Consider the following 9300-nt stretch of genomic DNA (forward strand, 5'->3'; position numbering starts at 1 on the left):
GCAAATAATAGCACTGTAGGGTTCTTTAGGAAGCAATCAGAAAATATCATCAACATGGCATCAAAGTTCCATATTAAACAAGTATCTGAATCATTCAATACTGAACATCCAACAACTTTACAGTTTCAGAATTAAGACAAGACTGTTGTCACACCTAGACAACTGACAATGTCTTCAATGATTCTTCCTGAACAGTAAAGGGCAGGACGGGCTCATCATCACAAAGACCACGGCACGAAGCAGAAATCACCTGCTCTATGTATCTCCTTTTGCTGGAAAATGACTGTGCAGCAAAAACAGGGTTAACTGGGTTCAGCAAGCAGCGTTTTCTCCCAAAACTTAAGAGTGGTTCCTTATGGAGTCAGAAAGCTGACGAAGCACCTGTCCTTTGAGCCACGTCACCTATGTGAATCAGCACCAGCTTTGCGCATCCTGAAGTGATTTAGATAGCCAGTGCCAATTATGATTTGAGACTCTGGAAAGAGGCCAGTAACAAATTACTGTTCAGTCAGCGGGTCTTTGGGCTCCAAGACCATCATCTCTGTTTACTAAATTATCTATTAGTAATTGGTGATGAATGTTTTCGTCTCATCAACAGTGAATGTGCCAAGACCTACACTTCCAGCAAGGAAGGTTCATAATGGGGGAAGGTTCTATGGAACTAGAATGAATCAGGGGTTTCGAACACATTCCCTTGGAGGGAATGTCATGATTCTGCTCTTTCTCTCCCTCTCCAGTGCCATCAATAAGTACGTCCTGTAGAGTCTGCCTTTAAAACGCATTCAGAGTTCCCCTGCTTCTTTGCTACCTCTGTGCCAGCCCCAGCCACAGTATTTTGGGCCTAGATTACTGCAGAGACCTCCAACTGATCTCCCTGCTTTCACCAATGTCTCCTTCCTTTTCAGCGAAAGCCGTAACATGTTGCTTCTTCGTTCTAAATCTTCCAATGGTTTTTCCCTTTGCTCAGAGCAAAAGGCAGCACCTATACAATGATTCATAAGTAGTTTGATAATATAATTTATTATACAAACTGGGACAGTTTGAGAGTCAGAGGAACAGTTACTATAATCTATCTGAGAACAACAGGCATGAACAGGGCTACCTCAGGCAAATTAGAGGTGTGGTCACCCTACCTATGAAATCTTACATGATCTATGCACCTCTTGATACCTGTCAGCTTTCATCACCTACCATTATCACCATTACTCTTTCTGCTTTGCCCCAACAGATCTCCTTGATGTTCTTTGAACATGCTAAGTAAATATGCTCTCACCCCAGGACCTTTGCACTTACTCTTTCTTATCATTAGAATATTCTTCCCACAGATAAATTCATATCTTGACCTTTTCTTTTTTTAATTTTTTAATTAATTAATTAATTTATTTATTTATTTTACAGAGACAGAGAGTGAGTCAGAGAGAGGGATAGACAGGGACAGACAGACAGGAACAAAGAGAGATGAGAAGCATCAATCATTAGTTTTTCATTGCGCATTGCAACACCTTAGTTGTTCATTGATTGCTTTCTCATATGTACCTTGACCGTGGGCCTCCAGCAGACTGAGTAACCCCTTGCTGGAGCCAGTGACCTTGGGTTCAAGCTGGTGAGCTCTTGCTCAAACCAGATGAGCCCGCACTCAAGCTGGCGACCTCGGGGTCTCGAACCTGGGTCCTCTGCATCCCAGTCCGATGCTCTATCCACTGCGCTACTGCCTGGTCAGGCTAGACTTTTACTTTCTGTTGAACTCTGATCAACTCATATTAACAGGGGAATGACAGCTAATATATTTATTTCAAATCCTATTCAGATCATCAATCAATGGGAGCTTATTATTACAATTGTTGTACCTAAGATAACTGTTAGTATAATTATAGTGAGGATAAGAGGATTTATTAGTATGGGAAGAATATAAAGCAACATTTTCAGGGTATGGGCCCGATAGCTTATTTAGCTGACCTTACTTAGAATTTGGTGTAGTGTGGTAGCACGGAGATTTTTGAAGTCTTAGGGGTAGGTTCAAGTCCTATAGTTCTAGAAATAAGGGGGCTTGCACCCCTATTCTTTACTCTATCAAAGTAATTTTTTTATCAGACATATTTCTTATGTTTGGGGTGGGATGCCCGCTGTAAGGATAGCATAGCAACATGTCATATACACAGGGCTAATGTGAGGGGTAGGAAATCGGAATCGAGGGTATGATGCACGTACTCATAAGAATGTGATGGTCAGGAGTAGGGTTTTAAGGGTAAAGTTGATTGTGTATAGTTCTGGCATTAGAGGACTATGGTATGCTCCTAGGAAAAGGGTAGTTGTAAGGATATTTATTATAATGATGTTGGCATATTCTGCCAGGGAAAATAGTGCAAAAGGGCCTGCTGCGTACTCAACGTTGAAGCTAGATACTAGTTCTGACTCTCCTGGACCATCTTGTAAATTACAGCAATCTCATTTCTACTCCCTGCCCCCTGTGTTTCTTATCCCCCTCATCCTGCTGAATTTTCCTTCTGTTCTGTTTATCACTATCTGTCATGTTCGATATTTATCTTTTATTGTTTATGGTCTGTTTTTCCCCATAAGACTGTGCGCTCCGTGAGAGTGGGGAGTTTATTTTGCTCACGATTATGTCTCCCGCCCTCAGAACAGTGCTTAGCATGTAGGGAACACTAAATAAATATCCATTTGAAGGAATAAGTGAGTGGCTGAAGTGAAGAAACACATGGAAATCATGGCATTCCCTGTGGAATACGATAAAATACTTATGTTTAATCCTGTCATGTGAAGTAGGAATAATTTATCAGCAGATACTATGGCCATAGTATCTTTGTAACATAAAATCATAAACACATATGCCCACAAGCAACATCAACAGAAACAAAACCCAACAAACCAGTGAACTAAGACAAACTGCCTCAAGGTTTTATGTTGACATGTGCTTGCTTCTTCTCAATTTATTATCTTCCTTTCATTCTTGCAAGTACTGAAGGGCTTACTAAAAAATTTGTTTTATTTTTCAAGCTTGAGGAATAAAATTTATTTCCTTTGCTCTTATAACTTCTTCCCTCTTTCTCCAAGGCACTCTTCTCTTTCCAGACTCCCTCCTCTCCTGAGACATCTGAACTAGCTTACATTTTCCGAAATCAAAACAGTAAACTTAGGCTTTATGTCGGCAGCACAAACTCTTTTGAGACAGAGGAATGCAGTGGCTGGGCTACCATCTTCATTGGAAATGGCAGAATTCACTGGGAATGAAAGACAATTAATACCTGTGGGATATTGTGTTATTGTTCCCAATTATTCACTTTATCCCTCGACAAGGGAGTTAGACACTCAACCATTGCAATTTGACTTGCCATGATACCTTGTGAAAAATATATCCTCTCTGCCCTCACTGACATCAGGCTTGGCCTGAACTTGCTTTAGCCAATAGAACATGAGCAGACACATGACATGATAACCGCTCTGAACACAGGGTTCCTATTAGCCCTACTATGACATTAGTATGTTCCAAATAGATCCTGCTCCTTCAGCCATGATTCATGTGGAACAAACCCCAGCCAGCTTGCAGCTTGGTAGTCTGGAGCCAACCCACAGCTGATGTTTCACATGAGTAAGAAATACATTTTTGTTATTGTAAACTGCCAAGGTTTGGGGGCTAGGATTGTTTATAATCATAGTATCATTTAGCAAAATCTTACTAGCAAAATATCCAAATAATTATCCTTTCACATCGGGAAGGTTACTTTCCTTCTCTGAGACTCAATTTGATTACATATAGTTTACTGGTTGGGCCAAATGATACCTTAGGTTCTTTTCGGCTCTAGTCTTCAAGAATTCTAAGTCAATATGACCAGCTTCCTTCCCCATGCTGGATCCATAGGGTTCATCAATGAAGACATCTGCTAACTTCCTACCCAATCCTCCTCATTACAATCTTTATTCTAACCTAAATGTTTTTGTCAAAATAGGTAGCCAACATAGTAGTGTAGAAAGAACTATGGTTTAGGACAGTAGTCCCCAACCTTTTTGGGGTCACAGACCGGTTTAATGTCAGAAAATATTCTCATGGACCGGCCTTTAGGGTGGGATGGATAAATGTATCACGTGACCGAGACAAGCATCAAGAGTGAGTCTTAGACGAATGTAACAGAGGGAATCTGGTCATTTTAAAAAAATAAAACATCGTTCAGACTTAAATATAAATAAAATGGAAATAATGTAAGTTATTTATTCTTTCTCTGCCGACCGGTACCAGATGGCCCACGGACCGGTACTGGTCCGCGGCCCGGGGGTTGGGGACCACTGGTTTAGGGCACATGCAGACTCAGTCTAATCCAATTACCATCTCTTTGACCACTGATAAGAGGTAATGTTAATTCCTTTCTTCCTTTCAAATAGCTTTAATTAAAAAAATTTAAAAATTCATCTCAGACATCAGCTGTAGATAGAGGAGGTGGTGATAGAAATTCCTGAATCCCATACACTAAACCAGGGGTCGGGAACCTTTTTGGCTGAGAGAGCCATGAACGCCACATATTTTAAAATGTAATTCCATGAGAGCCATACAACGACCTGTGTATGTTACGCATTATCCAATAAAAATTTGGTGTTGTCCCAGAGGACAGCTGTGATTGGCTCCAGCCACCGCAGCCATGAACATGAGCGGTGGGAAATGAATGGATTGTAATACATGAGAATGTTTTATATTTTTAATGTTGTTATTTTTTTTATAAAAGATTTGTCTGCGAGCCAGATGCAGCATCAAAAGAGCCATATCTGCCTCGCGAGCCATAGATTCCCGACCCCAGCACTAAACATATGGAGGGATGTGGCATCTATCTCTTCTACTTACTTTCCATGGTCAAGTTTGTTGTAACTAGGGTAGGGAGGTATGACCTTATCACAGGGATAAGCACTGAATAGTTGGGACAATAACACACCCATCACAGAGGTGTGTTATTTAACACACCTATCACAGAGGTGTGGATTTAAGAAGCCTAGAGAACAAAGTAACTCAAGAAATAGGAAGTGGTGAGCTAGAGAGAACACTGTTGAGAGGAAAGCAAGATGGGGTCAGAGAAGTGACCATCGGAGTTAGAAATGTAGAGGTCTTTTGTTTCATCAATAAGCCATTCTTCCAAGCTGACATCTCATGTATATATATTTTAGTAAGAGAGACAGAGACAGATAGGGACAGACAGAAAGGAAGGCAGAGAGATGATAAACATGAATTCTTGGTTGCGGCACCTTAGTTGTTCATTGATTGCTTTCTCATGTGTGCCTTGACCACGGGCTCCAGCTGAGCCAGTGACCCCTTGCTCAAGTCAGTGACATTGGGCTCAAGCCAGCAACCTCTGGGCTCAAGCCAGTGACCATGAGGTCATGTTTATAATCCTACGCTCAGGCCAATGACCCTGTGCTCAAGCTGGTGAGCCCACACTCAAGCCGAATGAGCCCATGCTCAAGTTGGCAACCTTGGGGTTTCAAAGCTGGGTCCTCTGCATCCCAGGCAGATGCTCTATCCACTGTGCCACTGCCTGGTCAGGCTCACATATATATTAATGTATTCTTTTTATACCATTCTCAGCTTGACCTCTGAAGAACAATTTCACTGCTTTCGCATTCTGAAAATGGAGCCAATTAAAGATGGATGATGTGTGATGACCCGAAGCAGCTTGTAGGTCCAATAATTTTGGCTACAGAAGTAGAAAGTGTTAACCTGATTAAATAAAGAGCCCATTAAATTAAGTTGGTTCTAATATCTTAACAGCTTACCAAGAAAACCAAAGCCTAAGCCTATAAAATACTTGAAGGCTAAGAAATTGAAACTTAAGAACATCCAATCAAAAACTAACAGCCAGCGAGGTTTTTCCAAATAATGCAAATGCTTAAGCTACAACCAATCAAATAATTGCTTCGCTTTGCTTCTGTCTTTTCTCTATAAAAGTTGTTCCTCGGCTCCCATCAGTGGAACGCTCCTAACCACTTCCTGTTCAGCGCTGCCCAATTCAAATTGATATTTACTCATAAAAATTTGAAACTCCTAAAAATTTTAATATGCCTGCTTATCTTTTAACAAAGGTAACCTGAATTTTGATTTGCCCAGTTATAATTACCTGAATTCTTGGAGAGGAGTCATTGGCTAAACAAACAGCAACTATTATTCTTTCTAACCAAATTAGTTTAAGGGGTATTTCAATTGACAAAAGAACTCACTACCCATTAAGTTGGCGATGCACAGAAGATCCCCTACGCTCCTCCTTCTTCTGAGTCAGATTTCCCTGAGCCTTGCCCTCATGTTTCCTCCGACCTTACTCTGCTTGTTTGAGAGGATTCTGTGCATGATTTTACAAAGTTGAGGGTTAGGATTATGCTGATGAAGCAATAGTATTTGCATGAAGCTGATATGTTGACTTTGAGTATTTTTTACCCCTCGACCTTCTTGGGTTTGATGACAGCTATCCAGGAGTTGCTTTGATCTTTGGCAAAGAACCTGGAAAACCTGAAATTTTCCAGTGTGATCTATGTCTAGTTTAACATTTTTTAAAAAAATGTGTTCTTTTAAAATGTAAATCTTAACCCTTTAATTTTTTTTTATAGTTTAGAATATTAAGGTTGATAAGGAGATCTTAAAGATTTAGGACTTAACTTTAAGAAAACAAACATGAGAATCTCTATAGCTATGACAAATTTAGCTTCCTTCTGGAGATATCTGGAAATGAGGGAGCTCATTGTCTCACTACCCAAAGTACAAAACCAACTTTTCAACTGATAGAATTCTAATTTTGAGGAAGTCTTTTCTAACCTTGTTTTCACGTGCCTTCCATAAAGTAATCTACATGGAGACTATGGAAGTGTGCATATTCAGGTTCTCCAGACACAGAAATAGAAACACATCCTTGAAAGCCAGGTCGCAGTGACTCTCCGTTATAACTCAGACATGTCTTCAGAGAAGCTCTCACACCAATGAGCTTTCCAGAAAGTAGCAAGTTCAACCACTTGTTCTGGTAAATGACATTTTCTCGACCTTCTTATAGTTCCTATGAGATGTAGCATCTTATAGTTTGGAGTCCTGGACACCTGCATGGCTGATACACTCCTTAATCCAGTTTGAAATAATTAAACCAATTATTTCCTGTGCTCTGGGTTACAATAGTGAATGTGTCTATTAAAAAAACCCTAGTGTAGTATGACTCTTGGAAACAGATTATTGTTTACGTGAATTGCTAAGCCAGTCTTCCTTATTCTATATTTATATGTTTTACTTTTATGAGCCTGAATATAGAATTTTACATTTAGTCTTGTTGACATTCATTTTGTAAGAGTCAATGAACCAATTTAATTTGTCAAAAATATTTTGAATTTTTATTCAAATATGTCAATATAGGATATTTTAAGCAATTAAATTATCTCATTGACAAAGACTTAGAAATGGAAATTTCTTTCTTCAAATTCCAGAGCTGTGCTATCTGAACTAGCCTCACATGGCTTTTGAACATTTGAAATGTGTCTAGTTAAAACTGAGATGCACTATAAGCATAGAATACATAACAGATTTCAAAGTCTGAGTACCATATAAAATGTAAAATAGCGCATTAACAATTTTTTAAAATATCAATTATATCTTGAAATAATATTTGGGGTATATTGGATTAAATAAAATATGGTATTTCTTTGCCTGTTTCTTTTTACTTGTTGAAAATATGGCTAGTAAAAAAATCTAAATTACATTTGACTCACATAATATTTATATTAAACAGTATTGCTCTAGAATTTGAAGTGACCTCTAGCTATTTTTTTTTCCCATTTTTCCGAAGCTGGAAACAGGGAGGCAGTCAGACAGACTCCCACATGCACCCAACCAGGATCCACCTGGCATGCCCACCAGGGGACGATGCTCTGCCCCTCTGGGGGGTCGCTCTGTTGCGTCCAGAGCCATTCTAGCGCCTGAGGCAGAGGCCACAGAGCCATCCCCAGTGCCCGGGCCATCTTTGCTCCAATGGAGCCTCACTGCGGGAGGGGAAGAGAGAGACAGAGAAGAAGGAGAGGGAGAGGGGTGGAGAAGCAAATGGGCACCTCTCCTGTGTGCCCTGACCAGGAATCAAACCCGGGACTTCTGCACGCCAGGCCGACGCTCTACCGCTGAGCCAACTGGCCAGGGCCGACCTCTAGCTATTTTAATTGGATATATAGAGCAGATGGGTTGGGTAAGAGGGAGTAGAAATTTTGATTCAAGGCCCAGTGAGTTGGTATGTGAATGGAGGTGTGAGTGAAGGGAGTATTGAGTAGCCAAAGAGGAGAGTGTGCCTGTAGTATGGGCACAGGAAGCTTGAAAAGGGGTAGGAGATGAGACAGTGTCTAGCAGGGCAGGGGGAGGACACCCAAACTGAACAGCACATTTTTACAATTCTTATGCAACATATTATCCTTGTTGATGTCTTGGTTAAAAGAGAGTTTATTCATATGGCTCACCTACAAATTTCCCCAAATTCATTTAATCAGGAAGGTCTAGGCTGCTTCATGATAACCTGGTACTTCCTTAAGTAAGTCCAGAGGAAGAATAGAGAAAGTGGAGATTCGTGCCCTGTTATATTTCCTCCTCTCCAACCAGGCAAAGCAGACATTCATCATTTGTCTGCCCACTGTGTGGTGAACATGCTGTCTCTTATACACACACAGACTGCAAAACCAAGCTAGAGCTAATGCAACTAACCACCAGCATCCACACCTCTATGCTGAATTTTTAAAGTAGGAAGGCAAGCAGCTAAGCATTCGCAGTAAATGTTCCACGGCTCCATTAACTGTTAACTCCCATGCAAACAGGAGGGGTTAGTCCCCTTCAAGATGGGGGCTGTGAGTGTGGCAGAGGATTCACACTGGCAGCCAGAAAGCTGAGCATGACCCTCAGACAGATTTTGTTTGGCTTTCACAATGTTTTAAAAAATTGAGCCAACCTTGGAAAATCAGAACATCCCACATTAAACTCCAGACTTTGAGCTTTCCCTGAAAACTGTTAAAATAATCCTGGGCCACATTCCCCATGGGGTAATAATGGCCTCGAGTAGAGTAACAGTAGCCCCATGCATCCAGGCCTGGGATCGTCCTGTCGAGGGTCCCTGAGCATATGTACAGAGACCACCAAATCCACACGTGAGAGTTATCTAAATGGTTCATGATCATCTGCATTCACTATCCCTGGATCTCCCTGATTGGATGCCAACAAAAAAGTGGCATGGTGCAGGGTTTTCATGATGGTTTTATTGCCAGGGAGGTGTATGAGTTAAGTGAAGGTGGAGGTTCTAG

This window comes from Saccopteryx bilineata, chromosome 6 (genome assembly GCF_036850765.1).
Source record: "Saccopteryx bilineata isolate mSacBil1 chromosome 6, mSacBil1_pri_phased_curated, whole genome shotgun sequence".
In the NCBI taxonomy this organism is placed as follows: Eukaryota; Metazoa; Chordata; class Mammalia; order Chiroptera; family Emballonuridae; genus Saccopteryx; species Saccopteryx bilineata.